Source organism: Condylura cristata, unplaced genomic scaffold, assembly GCF_000260355.1.
Source record: "Condylura cristata isolate star-nosed mole 26May11 unplaced genomic scaffold, ConCri1.0 scaffold00006, whole genome shotgun sequence".
In the NCBI taxonomy this organism is placed as follows: domain Eukaryota; kingdom Metazoa; phylum Chordata; class Mammalia; order Eulipotyphla; family Talpidae; genus Condylura; species Condylura cristata.
In genome coordinates this window covers 43,939,786-43,958,390 of record NW_004567107.1, presented here as the reverse complement: position 1 = coordinate 43,958,390, position 18,605 = coordinate 43,939,786, and the positions used below count along the sequence as shown (strand labels likewise).

General features: G+C 38.7%; 1 long non-coding RNA gene across 1 annotated transcript; it reads right to left on the bottom strand.

The window, feature by feature from the left end:
- Nucleotides 1–665: 665 nt before the first annotated feature.
- LOC105853303 lies at nt 666–12,498 on the bottom strand. Its single transcript, XR_001145138.1, has 3 exons — nt 12,436–12,498; nt 1,713–1,860; nt 666–1,526 (listed from the first exon to the last, which is right to left on the bottom strand). It is a non-coding gene; the product is annotated as an uncharacterized LOC105853303 (long non-coding RNA).
- Between the last annotated feature and the right edge of the window lie 6,107 nt (nt 12,499–18,605).

Genomic DNA, 18,605 nt, shown 5'->3' with positions numbered 1-18,605 from the left:
CTTAAAAAAAAAAAAAAAGTCATTGCCTGTGGGGCCTTCCCTGATGGCACAAGGGTTTATTTAAGTCTCAGCACTATGAAATTATCAGCAGCCACTGCAGCACATCCCCAGCAAGGGAACTGACCCATATGATGCAGCAGACCTTTCCTGTCTTGTCCACTGCTCCTCTCAGCAGTCTATTTCAGTAGATTTGCCTGTTCTGCTCTCCAATCTGTCTCTGGTGACTCCCCTCACCTCCCACACCTCTGGCCTATGCCCCAGTTGTTGTATGCATAAACAAATCCTTTTAAAATATAAAAAGACTCACAGTCCAAGGCTTTTACTAGGGTTTGATCATGAGGATACACTGTTGCTAGCACATACTAAAATTCCACAACAGGTTAAAGCACAGTAAGATGAATCTATCCACAGCCACTGCAACAGGAGTTCAATTCCCAGCCAAGGAGATGACCCACATGATGTGGCAGACCTTTTGTGACCCACCTGCTGCTCACCTCAGCAGTGTATTTCAATCAGCCAGTTCTGCTCCCCACTCTGTCTCTGGTGAATCCTCTCACCCTCATACCCCAGTTCTTGTATGCATCAATAAATAAATCTTAAAAAAATAAAAAACTCCACACTCCTAGAAAGAACATTGATATTCAGCATAAACCACATTTATTGTAGAAATAATTTATGTACAATGACTCATTCTCATCAGTTCTGCAAAAAGTGGGAACCCTCCCTAAATTGCAGTTCCCAAACACCAGAAAACGGCCAACCTTGTGATCAGGCATTTCAAAGATAAACAGAGTTAATTCTTTCTGTACAGCCCCACTGTCCTTCTCTGATAAAGCAATGAACCAGAAGGAGGCATCCCTAGGAACATTAGCCTGGTCCCCAGGTGATGTAGCCCTGTACCTGAGATAGCCACATCTTGTTGGTGACTCTATAGCTATGCAATTCATTAATGCTCAGTGTGGTAGGTTAAGAGTTGCAGGTGCTAATCCATGAAAATTTAATGTTAGTTATATGGTAAAAGGGATTCTGTAGATCTCATTAAGTCAGTGAAATGAGGTAACTATCTAGGATTACCCATGTGTCCATATAAAAGTAATCAGACATATCTCTTTAAGAAAAAGTCCAGAGAACAGAAGATGAAGGATCTCTTCCTCGCATCATTCAAACCTTTTGCTCTCATCACTATATTAGGGGTCACATTCAGAGCAGCTTCCCACCAGTAAGCATAGATTTGCAAGATTTAAATGGCTCGTGTTCAACAAACTAAACAACAATTAAGCTTACTTGAAAAGCTGGTTTCAATCCTACCTCTCCAAACCTTTAAATATACTCAAAAAGAAGCACATACTATCACTTAACCCAAATTGCCCAGTTATTAACAGTAAGAGGAGATTCATCTCTCCACTTTCCACCCACATAGGCAAATGTACTAAAAAATCCTAAGGAATATCATCATAGTCCTTAACTTGGCCCATGTGCTTCTCTTTGCCTTTCTTCTGTTCTTGCTTTCATGACTTTACCAAAACCTAGTAGAAGACAAAATTTTCAAGTCAGTTGACACAGTAACAACCTATGAAGTCATTAGGAAACTGGCATGAAACAGTTTCCCCAACAACTACAAATGGAATTTCATATTTACTTTGAATTAAACATTGCTTTCACTATAACACTAATTCATAGTTATCTGAAGGTATGTATAGGGAAGTACTTACCTGCAGTTCTTTTTCAGTTCTAGAGGCTCCAGGGAAGCTGACGGACTTGTCAAATACATTCTTTAGGTTTTTATGTGTGGATGCAGGACATTTTTTTTTTTTTTACATATTCAACAGTCATCAGGTTACAGATCAGCATTTCAGAAGTCTGAGGAAAGAGATGTTTCTGTTTGTCCTGGACAAGTTTCTTGATAGTAGAAGACTGCATTTCTGTTTCAGTTTCAACAAACGAGGAATCTTTGGACAATAATGAATTATTTTCGTACCCACTTTTCTTATACATTTTCAAATGTGGACATAAGATCACTAAAAAGTGGATGAAAAATATGTCTTCATAGATAACTGAGATATTGTTCTGTCATAATTTTTTTGCTCTGCAGGATGAAAAGTCCACAAGTATATGGCTCTCACCAACTATGACTGTCTAGCTGTCAAAACTGAATATATTGAACATACTCAGATAATCTATTTGTTGTATAGAATATTAAGATATATATTACTTATAACACTATTACCCACAACACAATTGTCTCCATTGTTGCACTTGAAATATTTCAAATATGCTTTCGAAATCAGATTCTCCATCAGACTTTAAAGTACCATCTGTTGTTGATGTTTTCTTCCTAGCCTAAAGGATGCCTAGCTGAAAAAGAGATTTAGGTCCTAGAAGTTCTCATAGATGAGACTAGATGAGGTGGTAGGTAAGATTACTTGCCAGGAAGCATTACAGAAAATGTCTTAGTAAGAGCAGTAAAGGTCAAGTGTAAACACATTAACAACAGAATGGCATATATATGCCTTCCATAGTTATCTGATGCCTCCAGAATATTGTGTGGAAAAGGCAGTATTCAAGAACTGTACATAGGCCTTACCTTACACCTCTACCCCACCTACCTCATCTCAACAGTGATTTTCTGGTCAGGCAGACTAAGATTCTCACTAAAATGAACAGAGGGCCATTGTATAGACGATAAAGATATCAAATGCCAGAATGTTGATAGTTACAGAAACATTTCCCTGGGAGTCAACATTCTTCATGCTATACATAACTTGCTGAAAGTACCATCAGAAGTACATAAGTTGATTAATCACATCAACCACTAGGGTGAATATGGGGCTTCTGACACTTGTAAAAATGTGAACCTCCAAGGCTAGAGGGGTCCTGTCATCTCCTTCTCAAACTTCATCTTCCAAAGCTTCATGGGAGCAAGCACCACCTTCTCATAACTTCCAGCCCCATGAGATCTTAAAGTCCTGGCTTTTGCAAGGTGAGGTCAGGGCTGTCAGAAGGAAGGAAGGAACTAATATGAAGGTTTCTGTGAGAAAGCAGTGGAGGAGCAACAACAGAGACAATATGCATGATGGATGGTGCCACAAGCATTCCTCAATGGGGCTTAACATGTCCCATAACTTATAATTTCCTGAGGTGAATTGTGGTGGACAATACCTCTACATCCCAGACTGGGACTCAGTATGCCCTACTGGGTACAGTTTCCTTCTTCTCCCCCATATTGGAAGACCTAGTTCTATCAACCCCTTAACCAGGACTCTCAGCAACTGCCACATTTGTTTATGAAATTGCCCTGGTTTTGTGATACCCCTATGATAACTTCATTGCACCTCCATGTCACCCCTCACAGGTGAAAACTTTAAATGGAGACCAGAACAAGGCCCAAGGTCTGCTCTCTTCACTATACCTCTGTACTCTTGGAATAATGGGAGACTGGACAGGAAGACTGGATGCCTGTATTCCAGATTCATCTCCCCTATTGCACCATTATGCAATGTTTATAAAACTACAATAGCCCAATGAAGTATAACTACATTTTAGTTAGTTAACAGGAAAATGAGAGCACTATATGCCAGGCCTGTTGACCTCCCTGAATTTTACATATAAAGTGGTTTCTTTAAAAAAATAAGTATCTTCAAAACTATAAAACACGATATTCACAGTCTTGGTTATGGAAGTAAACCAGAGTAGGAAATTAACTAAATTATGACTGAGACAACAGGATTATGTCCCTAAAATAGAATTACCTTTAAATTCAATTTGTAATTAAATATTAACATAGACCAAATCCTTGATATTATAACACAGAGCACAAATCCTCAATGAAATCTTAGTAAACTAAATTCAACAATACATTTAAAGGATTACATAAATCCCACGACCAAGTGGAATTTATTCCAGGGATGCAAGGATGGTTCAGCACAAGTGAATAAATTAACGTAATATACCACATCCAAAAAAAAAAAAAAAAGGGTAGAAACCATATATCAATATGATTCAAAGAAAGTATTTGATAAGATTCAGTATCCATTTATAATAAAAACTCAATAAAATGGGGATAAAAGGAACATGCTTCAATAAAGAAAAGGTTATATATAATAAGCCCACAGCTAACAAATTTCTCTACTGAAAGCTTTTCCTTTAAGATTAGGTATAAGACAAGGAGATCCACTCTCACCACTATTATTTATTAAAGTATTATAAGTCCTACTCAGAGCAATTAGACAGGAAAAAGAAATATAAGTGAATCAGCTAGTGGCCTTATAGCAGGAGTCTTACATGAAAGAAAACACCTGTGCCCTGTGGATTCGGTGCAACTTGGCTGCCTGGTTTGATCCTTTGCATTGCAAATGTATTTGTGCCTTAACCAAGGAGGAGCTAGTGAAGTGGCCTAGTATTGGAGGCACTATTGGAAGATTTTCCCACCTAAGAAAAATACCTGGAAGCTTACGATCCAGCATCTTAGACCTCACATGACCTCTTGGGTTGGCAGTTTCTCACATGACCCTAGGTCCACCAATGAAGGCAGCAATTCCGGCCATATCAAGTCATGTGGGACAATTCACTGATAGTTTGTTCTTGGTCACGCAAGGAACATCTAAGCCAAAACCTTAACATGGAAGTGTCTTGCTACTTTATATCAGAGTTGACAAATTCTCACAGAGTTGGGAGATGCTTTATGAGGAAGGAGATTCTGATGCCCAGGAACTCACAGGATACTTTTAGGGAAAACCTGACATATTCATGGTTTCCATGCCAATCTGCAGAGCCTTTAGGAGCAGTGACTTCAGAGGGACTCTGGAGTGGTGCAGGTGGGAGGGTTGTGTTGTGTGGTGGGTCTCCTTTATGCCTCCTTTATGTCTTCTGCAGCCTGTGGGTGGGCTTAAGCATACTTATTTGACTACATTTAAGCAATGGCCAAGTTGTAAGCTCCTTTTTTTGGAAAGGTCAGGTGCCATGTTGGTTGTATGTTCTGTCGCTACAGATGTGAGCCACCAAATGGGGAGCCTAGGTAGGAGCTCTTTCAGTAATGTTTGATCCAGACCTATTTTGGACTAAAACTGAGAAAACTGGAAGTGCAGGTGCATCCTGGCTCCACTCATTGTATCAAACTCAGGTTGTCGCAACCTTAGTTTTTGCATCTAAACATTTAAGCCCTGGCTTAATGTGCAAACGTTCAGCAAATGTAATTGTCTTAATTGCCTTAAGTATCTTATCTTCCAGACACCACAGGACTTTCTTCCAACAGTATTCACACTTAAGAAAGATTAACCCATTCTCAATGATAGTCAGAGTCTGCTAGGGTAGAGTCTAATTGTTGGTCCCTATTTCTAGTTATAAATATTATACTTTGATGAAAAACCTCTTCCAGTACCTCAAAACCATTTTTAATCTATTTGAAAACATTTGTAGTCTCTAGTCCTAGATGTTTTGGTTTTAAGGAACACAGTGAGGATAAATGTAACAAAGTGGTCTCCAGAAAAAGTGGAGGTTCCAGGCTCCCTGCCCTACCTAAAGGAAGGTGGAGCTGAGCAGGGAGGAGAAAGGACTGAGGAGGAAGGAAGCAGGATGGAAAGCCAGAAGGAGATCTGAGGGAGGCACATGGAAGCAGGTAGACATGTGAAGAACCTGCTCTTTTTTCTTGGTCCTGGACTGGTTGAAACAGATGTAAGTGAGAGTCTCATGGGGAGGTTAACAATGGCAGCTATTATCTTGATTTTGATTTTGCTCTCTTCCTCCCAGACTTGTCTGGCCATTTCTTTTTTAACATTTATTTATGTATACATACATAACTGAGGTCCAGGCCAGAGGTGCGGAGTGGGGGTGGGGGATGGTGAGAGCATTCACCAGAGAGAGTGGGAAGCAGAACAGACAGATGGCAGATGTACTGAAATACACTGCTGAGGGGAGCAGCAGGTGGGTCAGGAGAGATCTGCCACATCAAGTGGGTCACCTCAATAGCTAGAGATCAAACTCATGCTGCAGTGGCTTCATAGTGCCGTGCTTTAACCCACTGTGCCACCAGGGAGGGCTCCTGTCTGGCCATTTCTGACCCTTTTCTATGGGTCTCTGCCAGAAGATGCTCTAGACTTATGGTGGGCTTTCAGGCCTTGCTTTGGGCCAATCCCTTTTGGATAGACTTTTACCCATAATGGGATGTGGTAACTTTGGGTGTTTGATTTAGAAACTATATTCTTTGTCATTTATGTGTTGCACACTAACTATATTAAAGTTCCTTTCCATTAAAGGTCTTAGATGTTTTGTCTTGATACAGTGGATGGCAGGTTTGGGGGTCAGAGGTGCCCCTCTCCCTGTCCTATAACAAAGACAACATGATATTATCCCCTGTTATAAGGCAAAAATTTATTTACACACTAAAAAATTCTGAAATTTCCCTACACTAACACAATTGGGTATATTCCTAGTAAGATATTCTCTACTTCCTAGTAAGATGTACTCCAACTCTACTTAGGAGGCAGGGTAACATGATTCGGCTATTTTTAGTGGTGAGGAAAAGGGAAGAAGAAAGGGAATCCCAAGTAGTACCTTGGGGTATAGTAACATTACGGTTCTTCCATCCCCAAACTGGAAGGGGCAAAGGAGTGTTACCACAACCTCAAAACAGAGAAGACTCTGGGAAAAGCATCTGTCAAGAGCTGAGCTCTTCAGTGAATGGGATACAGACAGCCTGTGAGAACCTTGCAAAGAAGGAGCAATAAAAACCCAGACCTTATTCTCTTTGTTTTCCCATCAATGCCCCTGTTGGGCAATCTACCAAAGTGAGAAGGCAAGAGTGTCATCAGAAAATACCTTCCTGGGCATAGACCAGGGTTGGAGGGAAATAAAAAGTGGATCTCTAGGGCCACAATTAAGATACATAGTACTCCCCAGTGTACTGACCTCAGTTTGTGTTCTTCCAAACACTCCATCAAGCACAAGTTTTATCTAGAACATTCCATTCTCTCTTGGGCCCTTTGCTTTAGTTACCCCCTCCACCTGGAACAGTCACACATTTTTAGAAGATAATCACTGTCCTTTGGTCGTTTACTTAAGTCACCCTATTTAACACTACCATGCTCACCCAGCATTCCTACTTCCTATTACCCTATTGTACTTTTTCTTTCACAGCACTTCCTATACATGTTGTCCCATATAGATTGTGCATATTGTCTCTTCTGCCCTTAAACTAAGATTGGAGCTTTACAACTGAAAGAAATCTTTGTCAGCTTAATTCACTGCTGTATTCAAGATATCTAGATCACATAATATGTGCTCAAGGTTTGTTTAACGAATTAGTATTCCTTCAGTATTTACTGTCTGCCAAATTCTATTCCCAGTGCTCCACACACTTTACATTAACAGTTCAATGAGGAAGGACTGCCATTATTCCATATCTATTCTACTCAAACTCCAAGTGCTTTCACCTACATCATAATAATCTAATAAATGTTGAATTCAGGGGAAATTTGCACTCTTTTTTACTACTTTTATAAACTGTTAGAAGACCTAAAAACTTCCTATGAAAAGAGATTTCCATTTTCCCTTTTTACATTTCAGTACCCCTTTAGAAGGAACCTCCTAAAACCTATACTGCTATGCAAGTCCATTTCTTTAAAATACATTGTATAGTTGAAACCAGAATCTTCAAAATCCTAAGGTAAAAACAGTAGGGTGGTTTCATTATTCAGTTTTCTAGACTTTGTGTTGAGTCATTGGATCCATTATGTTTTTTATTGAAGAGTATGTTCTAGACTAAAACAATTAGTGATATAATTCCAATAAGGTAATTATGATGAAAGGTCTATAAGTTACTCTAAGAAAATTTGGCAGTAGTATATAGGCTAGTATTGGCAGGATATTTGTTCCTGGGAACTTCAGGGTTGGAGCTGTACAAAGATAAAACACTTTTTGGGTAAAACTCTTGATGTCCCCTGAGCTCTGCTGCCTAGAATGTCACATTTAATTGTGGTTCTTGAGTTGTTTGACTTGCTGCTCTGATAATCTTACCCACCCCTATATTTCCTATATCCCATTGAATTTGGGTGTCTGAATTTTCTTCTGTAGGCCTGGTGGACATAGCCTAAGTTTTGGGATGGAAGCCATAGTCTGTTTCTTTGTTTTTTAAAATTATCATGTACCTCATGTTATATAATCTAGACTTAGTATTATAGAGAGTAAATATAGTCTTACTTTGAAGGATTATGAACTAAGGAGTACTAAAATGTGAAAAGAGAAAATGGAAATCTCTCATGTTGACTAGACTGTGTCAAAGTATCTTTAAGGAAGATAAAGCTTAACAAAAAGAAGCCCAAATCCTTAATTGTTTCACTGATAAATCTCAGGCATAATTTCAGAATCTTATGAAAGGACTCAAGAAAAAACTTTTAAGCCTTACAGCTGTATTTCTGCTGATAAAACTGCCTTAAAATTCATTGTACAATAAAATATCAGAAACACATATTTGGGATAGACAACCAGAGAATTAGCAAATCAGGATGTATTCTCAGAAATTAACACTAGATGGCAGTTTTCAGACAAAATTGAATAACTGACCCTCCTCTTTTTCTCCCCTTTTCAGATGCCAAAGCCAACTCATTTTTACTCAGGTGATCACACTTTCTCAGAGGCCCTTGTCTAGGAAATCTTTCCACTTGCCTCTGTCCAAACAGCAGCTACTAAGCTAGAATAGGAAGCAAATATAAAGGCTTCTAGGAGAGCAGATGAAATAAAAATCAGAAATCAGAAATGACAGAAACTAACCTAACTATTTTACTTTCCTTTTAACACATTTTACTTTCTTTTTAAAGGAATAAACATGAAATGATCTTATGTGATGATAGAGAGAGTGGAGCAGGAAGAGAGTGAATTTTTCAGCATTAATTCTAAAAACTCATGGTGTTCACTATAACAAAGTTTTTTCAACTTTTTCTTTTTTAAAATCTTTTTACTTCATCTATTTTTTAAAGATTTATTTATTTGTACATGCAGAAGTTGGGGTGCAGGTCAGAGGTGCAGGGGGTGGGAAGATTCACCAGAGATAAGAGTGAGGAGAACAGGCAAACCCACTGAAATACACTGCTAAGAGACACACGTGGTACAGCAGATCTCTCCATCTATTTTTTTTTCATGCAAGTATTTAGTAAGTACTTAGTATGTGTAACGTGGCATAGCTATAAGGCTATTGCTGAGGGTGAGCAATTAGAGGGTACATTTGAGTAAGGTGGACCCTCTGCCCTTCAAACCATTGCAGTCTCATAGGGGAAAGTAAAACAGCAACATAAACGTCAGAGAATAAGGTACAATTTCTAACATGCACCATTTTGGTAGCAAACATTAGTGAAGTTTTATAAATGTCATTATAAACCATTATGTACCATCTTATATTAGTAAGGAAAAAGGAAACAGACTAATTTATTTGAATGCTTACTGTATGATAGGCAGCATGGTGAAAGCCTATAGCCTATTAGTTAATACTTTTAACTTATCATCTGTGATGAGGATTCTGTATTTCAGGAAGGTTAACTAAAGCTACAAAGTTACAGAGACAAGGTGGCAAATTAAGGAACTGAAACAAGATCTGCTTCCTAAGGAAAGTGCAGCCTTCATAATATCAGGTTGTGTTCTGAAATGACCATGAATCAAAAGATTTCTTAGCTCGTTATCTTCTGCTAATGTTTGTGTGCCTTAGAAATGTCTATTTTAGTTTGTCTTAATGAGGCTTATTTGCAACAAGTTGATGCTTTGTTATCTTCTATTTCTAGTACATATACAAAGGAACTTTCTTGTTATAGTTTGTGTTTCATTCATACCGGATATATTATAATATTCCACTCTGGAGACTTAAATTATCCTGCAATTATATCAAATTCCTATATGTATTCTGGGTTATAGTATGAAATGCATATATTTTTCAACAACAGCAAAAAGGAACTTTCTCCTGACTAAAATATGTGCGCCAACCTTCAGAAGGCCACCCCAGTAATGTCAAGTCTAGGTGTACTAACTTTAAGCAACACAGCCTGAGCTGACTGCTTTCTTGGGATTTCTTTACACCTGATCTAATACTTGGTGTTTCCTATTTCTCAAATTTCTCATTGTCAGTCATTAATTTGTAAGTTAGAAAAACTTCAATCTATAGTTTTGTGTGTATGTGTTAGAAATGTGATTGTTCATAATTAGAAATAAGTCTACAATATATAATGTGAAGTATAACATACATATTGAAAACTGCACAGAACATTATATCCATTCAAGCATGTCATTCAAATAATCATTAAACAGGGATCCTTTAAAAACACACTATCCAGGGCCCTCCCTGGTGGTACAGTGGGTTAAAGCATAGCACTAAGAAGCCAAAGCCACTTCAGCATAAGTTTGACCGCATGGTGCAGCAGACCTCTCCTGGCCCGCCTGCTGCTCCCCTCAACTGTGTACTTCGTCAGTCTGCCTATTCTGCTTCCCACTCTGTCTCTGGTAAATCCTCTCGCCACCCCTGCACCTCTGGCCTGAACCCCAGTTCTGTATGCATAAATAAGTAAATCTTAAAAAAAAAAAACACTATCCAGATACATACCAGTTTTGCAAGCATCCCCACCACTAGATTCCTTTCTCTCCAGGATCACAATCCCATTTCTCTCTCTGGAGATAAATACTACCCTGATTTACTCAGGAATATTTATTGCTTTCCTTCCCCAAACCCATTTTTAGTCTCTTTACCTTAATGTGCATGCCTAAATAATACAGCTTGGTTTATCTGTTATTGGCCATTACGTCTGTGAATTTATACTCTACATGTTTTCATTATGTGACTATAACACTTTCTCTTCTTATGTTCATAGACAATGGGACTGTTTAGGTCTGGGGCTATCAGGTCCATGTACATGGGGCATAGTTTCTTATGTATCATGCAGGGATAAAGATTTTGTTAGGATGCAGATTCTGATTAATAAAGTGTATAGTGTGAACCATACATTTACATTTGTAAAAAATGCCAGGAGATGCTAATGTTTCTGATCTATAATCCACATCAAGAGTAGTAAGTCTCAGTATATACTTCAGTCAAAGTGCTGGTTCATGAGTATTGGAAACTTCAATTTTTGACAATGTTTAGATATTGGAATATCTGTTTATACTCCCCATAGCAGTATTTCAGTGTTCTGATTGCTCATCATCCTTGCCAGCAATGAAAAATTCTTAATATCTGTCGATCAGAAATGTTTTAATTTGCGTTTTCTGGATATTAATGAGCTTGAAGGTCTTTTTTATTTAGTTTATTATCTACTTGGATTTCCTCCTTTAAAAATATTTGAGGTTCCCTCCACAACCATCTGTTTTGTTTGTCTTCTTCATAGAAAAAACTAATGTTCCTTTGACTACTGTTGGGAGGAAAAATGTCCTCTATCCTCTTATGTTCAGTTACAGCGTTCTGAGAATTAAACTGCTTAACAGGAGAAAAAGATTTACCATATGCATATGAAGATAACAAAGGAAGTAGCTAGCTCACTGAACTATTTAAGTTAGAGACTTACACTACATACTTAACTTAGTAGGGTGAAATGACTTCTATAGAAAAAACAAACAGGTTCCTTTAGGAAAGAGCAATCCATGAAGAAAGTCTGTGATACTTTGTGCAGGCATGAGTGTCTTTTTTCTTCTTTTTGGCCATGAAATGCCCCTGGGAAAGTGATTTATAGTGGATTTAATTTTAGTCTTTCTTCTGTAAGGAGAAACCAACCCCGAGAAGAGAATTTTTGGCAGTCATAATTCCCAGAAGTTTCTACTTTTAGTCAGATAAGGAAGGCTCTAAGAAGGCTTCTTTCTGCACCTGTTGATTCCCAAATGTCTTCAGTTTAAATTGACTTTCATACCAACTCTGGCATCCTAGTGGGTCCTTATACCATCCTGTAAATTTCTAAGCAATTTTATATCTACAAGGACAGGTTTGTTATAAAATAAAAGAAAGAGAGAAAATGATGCCTGTAAAGAAACAAAAAGAGCTGCTTTGGAAAAGAAATGCCGACATAGTCAAAGTAGGGCAGAAGAGCTGTACTGTTAAAAGGAGTAGGTTTAAGAAAGAGACATCTGCATAGACACAGGCAGGCAGGAAATCTCCAAGTATATTTTCTTTTGGATCTTTCTAACTGATGGAACATTAAGCTATATAGTTAAAATTAACCACTTGTTACTGAGAAATTTAGCTTTATTTTTGAAATTTTTATAATAGTAATAAGTGACTAGACTTAAATAGTTAAATACTTTCAAACATACTCAATCTTTATTATTTTCTTTAATTAAGTTATTAGAAAGTCTTTTTGGTGTCAGTTTTCAGTATTTTCAGGATTTTACTTACCTTAGCTGACTTGTTAGACATACTTTCAGCAATTTAAACAAAATGGAATATTTTAAGTATTTTGTTTGTGTTTTGGGTCTTACCTTTCTGATCATAACACTACTGGAGTTGGCTTAACCTGGTGAAATCGAGGGCAAACCTTCGGACTTTTTGTTTTTCCTTTTCCTTAGGATTTTTTTTTTTCTTGGGGAAGGAAACCTTATTAAGTTCATTGAATTAAGTCCTTCCACCACTACCTGCAACAGCTTTGTAGTTCATTTTCTAATCCACTTAGAATCCATCTAAATGATATCTCTTTGTTTCCCAGTTATTTTGTTTCCTTTTGCTAAAAATTTCTCTACTTTTTTCTCCATGACTGATAAAAGCTTAGAACAAAAGTGCCATCTCAGCAAGTGAATTAACCTGAGTAGGAAAATTTCCTCTCAATTTTCCCAGTCATATTGAATACGCTATCCCTGCTGCAAGTCCTCTTAAGAGGCAAAATGTAAATTAAAAACTAATGAATAAAACAAATCAATAGATTTTTATAGTTCCCCCAAAAATGCTAAATGGCTCTTAAATATTAGATGTTCATTTCCAAAAGAAATGCAAACTATTGCAAACTAGGATACGATGGCAATTTTATCAAAGGGGGAAAAATGCTACTATTTTCTTGATAAGACTATAAGGAAAAAATATATATGTACACACTCACACATATATAATTGGTAGAAGTTAAATTAGCACATAATCTATGGAAGGCAAAATTTTAAATTCATCTACTTTTGACATAGAAACTGTCTTCCAGAAATATATATCATCATGTGATTCTGCTATTATGAAATCATTACAGATTTTTTTCATTACAGCATTTGGCAAAATAGGTAAAAGATTAGAAAGATTCCCAGATGCCCATTAATAGGTGACTGGTAAAACTACTGCACATCTATTCCACAGGTTACCTTGTAGCTATACAAAAAGAATGATGTGGGGGACCTCCCTTGTGGTGCAGGGGTTAAAGTCTCATTGCTATCAAGCTACCACCAGCAAATGCAGCATGAGTAGCATCCTGGCCCAGGGAGCTATCCCACAGGCACAGCAGACCTCTCCTTTCTGGCCCACTGCTCCCCTCAGCAGTGTATTTCCAGATCTGCCTATTCTGCTCCCCACTCTTATCTCTGGTTAATCCCCTCACCCCCACACCTCTGGCCTACATGCTAGTTCTTGTATGCATAAATAAATAAATCCTTAAAAAATAAAAGAATGTCATGGATCTCAAGTGTTCTTAAATGTAAAAAGCAGCATGCAAAACACTGCATATGTAGGGTTAATATTTATGTTAAAAAAGAAAATAGAAACATAAGTGTATGTGTATTTCCTTGCTCATACATAAATTCCCACCTAGTTGTCTTTGGGATGGAGTGCATTAAAAACTGAGCAGATATATTACAAGGATGTGAAACAGATTTTCCACTGTATACTTTTTTACATTTCAATTCCTGAATCTATGGATATAAAAGCTTTTACCAAACTTGGGTTGGTAAAATTGATTTGTAAAGCTCACAATTTGTAAAACTGAATTTGGTAACTTTTAGTCAAGGTTTTAAAAAGTTATATTTTAAGATTAGGTTTTTGTTTTTTAAAAAATCAGTAAAACTCTTACTTAGAAGTTTAATTTTTTTAGCTTTAAAAAAATTATTTATGCATACAGAACTGGGGTACAAGTCAGAGGTGCAGGGGCAGTGTCTTCACCAGAAGACAGAGTGGGGAGCAGGACAGGCAGATCTACGAAGTACACTGCTGAGGGGAGCAGCGGGTGGGTCAGGAGAGGTCTGCCGCACCATATGGATCACTTCCGGGGCTGGGGATCGTACAGGCACTGAAGCGCCTGCAACCAGCTTGCAGTGCTGTGTCCTAACCAGTTGCACTACGGGGGGGGGGGGGGGCCCTAATTTCATTTTTTTTTAATTTAGGTAACATTGGTTTACAACAATGTATATGACTTAGAGGTATAGGATCTTATCCTTCAGATATATGTAACTTTATCAGACCTACCACCAAGGCACTGGAAGTCCTCTACCATAGTCCATTATCCCCATAGTTCATAACAAACCCCAGTTTGTTCTCCTTCCCTTTTACTCCCCCAAATAGCCTCAATTCTTTTGTCAGATTTCCAGGGTTTATTACTGGCTGGGTTTTATCTGCGCCTTTTTGATTCTCTATATGCAACATATAAATGACACCTCCCAGTATTTGCTTTCTCCTTCTGATTTATTTTGCTTAGCATGATACCCTTCAGTTCCATTCGTGTTTTTACAAATGCAAGAGCTTATAAAACTACACACACACACAAAAGCTATGCTAATTAAAATAGTGTGGTACTAGAACAAAACAGACATCTAGACCAAAGGCATAGAGTTGAGGCCAGAAATAAACCCACACTTATATCGACAGTCTATGACAAAGCAACCAAAAGTATCCATTGCAGAAACTAAGCCTTTTCATTAAATAATGTTAGGAAAACTGGACAACATACCAATAAACAAACAAAAAGAACCTAGGCTGCTATCTCACATCAGACACAAAAGTTATCTCAAAATGTTTAATAAAATATTTGGATGTAAGACATAAAACTTTAAAATAATCTAAGAAATTATAGACTATAGGCCAAACATTTACTAACAAAGGCTTCAGGCTTCAGTGATAACATTGTGGATTTGTCTCCAGCAGCAAAAGAAACAAAAGAGACTTAAACAGTTGGGACTACATCAAACTTAAAAGTTCTGTACAGAGAAAGACACTTTACTGAATGGGAAAAAATATTTGTGCACCACACATCTAACTAGGGACTGATATCCAAGATCTATGAAGAACTCATACAATTTAACAAAAAGAAAACAAATAATCCAATGAAAACGAGGGCAGAAGAACTACACAGAAGACATGAAGATGGCTAACAAAAATGAGAAAAAAATGTTCATTGTCACTTATTATCAGGGAAATGCAAATAAGAACCACAATTACAGAAAGACCAGAAAAAAGCGTTGCTATGAGTGTGGAGAAAAAAAGAAACCTCGTGCAATATTGGTGGGAATGTGGACTTATCCAGCCCCTATTGAAAGCAGTAGGGAGGTTTCTCAATATTTAAAGTGTGTTCCAGCAATTCCACTGCTAGTTAACCACCTCAAGAATAAAAAACCACAAATTTAAAGGGACGTGTGCATTCCTATGTTCTTTACAATGCTATTTATAACACCCATGCTATGCAAACAACTGAACTGCCCAAAGAGAGATGAATAGATTATGAAGGTATGCTATATATACACCATGGAATACGACTCAGGCCTTAAAAAATTTTTTGATAACGCGCCTTCCCTGGTGGCAGAGCGGGTTAAAGCACTGCTCTAAGAAGCTTAAGACACTTCCACATGAGTTCGATCCCCACCCACCCCGGAGGTGACCACATGGCGCAGCAGACATCTCCTAACCCGCCCGCTGCTCCCCTCAGCAGTGTACTCTTCGTCATTCTGCCTATTCTGCTCCCCACTCTGTCTCTGGTGAGTCCTCTCGCCCTCCACATCTCTGACCTGTACCCCAGTTCTGTATGCATAAATAGATAAATCTTTTAAAAAAAAGGTAGTTTAAAATTTTTTTGATAGCAATTTCTTAGAACTACGTTTGCTGAACTACGAAGGAAATACAGTTGTTCCCTTTATAGCATCATTTATAATGTTGTTTACAACATTTGATAATGTCAGTGTTGGATGTTTTAGTCTACATCCAGAGTGAAAGAACAACAGTGTGTTGAACTGCAGGACCTACCGATAGTGTTTGTACAAGGTTACCAGTAGGTGCACCGCTTGGATAAATCATGTGTTTGACCTTTAAAACTCGGATAAAAGAGCCATTCATTCACTCAATATGAAGGCAGTCCAGAAGGTACTTGTTTTATGAAGTTGTTTCATAAAAGCGTTTTCACCAAGCTAAATTTAGATTTAAAAAACGGGCTGGTTACTCGTAAGCATTTTCTTAAAATAACACTCCTTCATGACACTTTAAATGACAAAGCAGCCTTCCCTGTAATTGTTAACACACTCTGAAATGGTTAGTGCCACTCGTAAAAATGTTTAAATTCCGCGGTTAGGAGGAATACCTCAGAGAAAAAATACGTTCTGATAAAACAGCAAACCTAACATGAAAAACATATTTTGAACCAATAGAATAGCTGGAGAAATTTACGTCGGACGTCACGGCGCGGAGGAGCGCGAGGGACACTCCAGATACAAGAAACATCTAGCGACCTCTTGACCGTGGGGTGAGGATGGGAGTCCTGACAAGAAAGCTACTTCTTGAACTAATCAGCTATCTTCTTGAACTAATCAGCTATAGACACCTTTGAAAACGGGGTCCCTGTATATTCTTATTTCAGGTACCAGTAAATTTAGATCCTGGGCAGGGTGAAACCTGTGGGAGGGCAACTTGGCGTTATGGCGGGGGAGAAGCGACGGGGAGGGGTGTGGAGGCTATAGGGCAAAACTCCAGGAAGACCGGATATTGAGCCTGAAGACCCGGAACGGAAAAGAGGAAGGCTGTGATTCTCTTAAGGGAGAGGTTACACTCGTGAACCCTAAGGGAGAGGTTACACTCGTGAACCCTCTGTGAGGGTGTCTGAGACGGAAGCTCACTCACAGGAGTGCCAAGACCTGAAAGAAGGTAACCATTACTGGATTCTTCACGCTTCACAAGCACGCGCGCTCCGGGCTCAAGCGCCGGATCTCGCGAGAACGCGAAACAATTCCCGCTGCCTTCTTCCTCCGGCACACGAGATGGCGCTGGCGACCGTCACAGCAGAAGCAGTGAAAACCTTTTGCTCTGACTCACCTGCCCACCAGTTCCCGGACCACCTTATCACTCCCCTCCCCCTCCAAATCAAGATGGACGAACAACTAAGCGCGTGTTTCTGGATTCTTGAGAAAGAAGTGATGGAAATGGGTTTAGGGGAACTTAATTTTGGCAGCAACTGTTTGCTGCGCAAGAAACGGGGCCTCAGGAGTTTGGAGAGGCAGCCGAGCTGTCGAAACACACGCACTCAACGCGGGTACGCTACCGTCGCCCTAGACGCAGCCGTCACGTGACAGCTGAGCTAGCATGTTGTCACGTGACCCCACGGTAGCGTGAAGCGGATTGGCTCCGGGTCTAACTCCATTACCTTTAGCAGCATCTTCTTGCTTCCCAGAGAAGAGAAAAATATTTTTGTCGGCTGGGGTGGTGGGGTTAAGTGGTGAATCAAGTACGTCAGCTATTGTGCAGAAACCCGCTTTGACACACTGAGCCGCAAGGGTCTTCACAATTGTCCCACAATGCCGTGCTCTGTCGCGGTCCAATGGGGACACCGATGCGTAGTAACGTCAGAACCAGACTTCCGGGTGAAGGGACTTTAGGGTCCCCCGCCTGGTTCAGTTGCGTCTGACCAACCCTGTAATGACTGCATTGTGCCCTTTGTCCTCGGTTCTGTGGCCTGAGTCCTCCACAGTCGACTTCCTGGAATGGAGAGTTCCTGGGGAGGTACTGCTAAGTCCATGTGGTGTGAAATATAATACCAAATCGTGTATAAAACAAAGATTAGTCCAAAGTCTTCTCACAGACTTCAGGCCACCCTGACTTCCCTGGCAACTTAAACCAAGCATATAAGGAAAACATGACTCCAGTCTTAAATAATTCTTGAAAAGTGGGGTGGGGAACTCAAAAAACAAACACTTAAAGTTTCTATAAACTTAGTATAGACCTGATAGGAAAACCTGACGACAGTGAATTAAAGGAAAACTGTATGATTCTGTTGTTCATTTATATATGCAGATCCCTTAAGCAGAATAGCCAAATCTAGTATTATGTAAGAATAATACGTAATTATCAAGTTACGTTTTAACATTAAAAAGAACTGTAAACCTAAGATATTGATTAATAGAGAATGCTATCTTAATAAATGTGCAAGGAATTATTAAATGCAGCCCCTTTTCATAATAAATGCCCATGTATTGAAAGGGAACAGAATGAAATTAATAAAGGAACAGAATGAAATTAATAAAGGGTATCTGTAAAAAGCATATATGCCAAACATCCTACCTAATGATAAAGCCTAGAAAACTTCCTTTTCTTTACAACCTCTGTTGAACAACCTGTAACCTTATGACTGCAGTTTCCCCCAGCTGGAATTTTGCTGATTGCATGTACATAAAGCATTTTAACATGTGTCTTTTCCCTATTTACTGCTAAC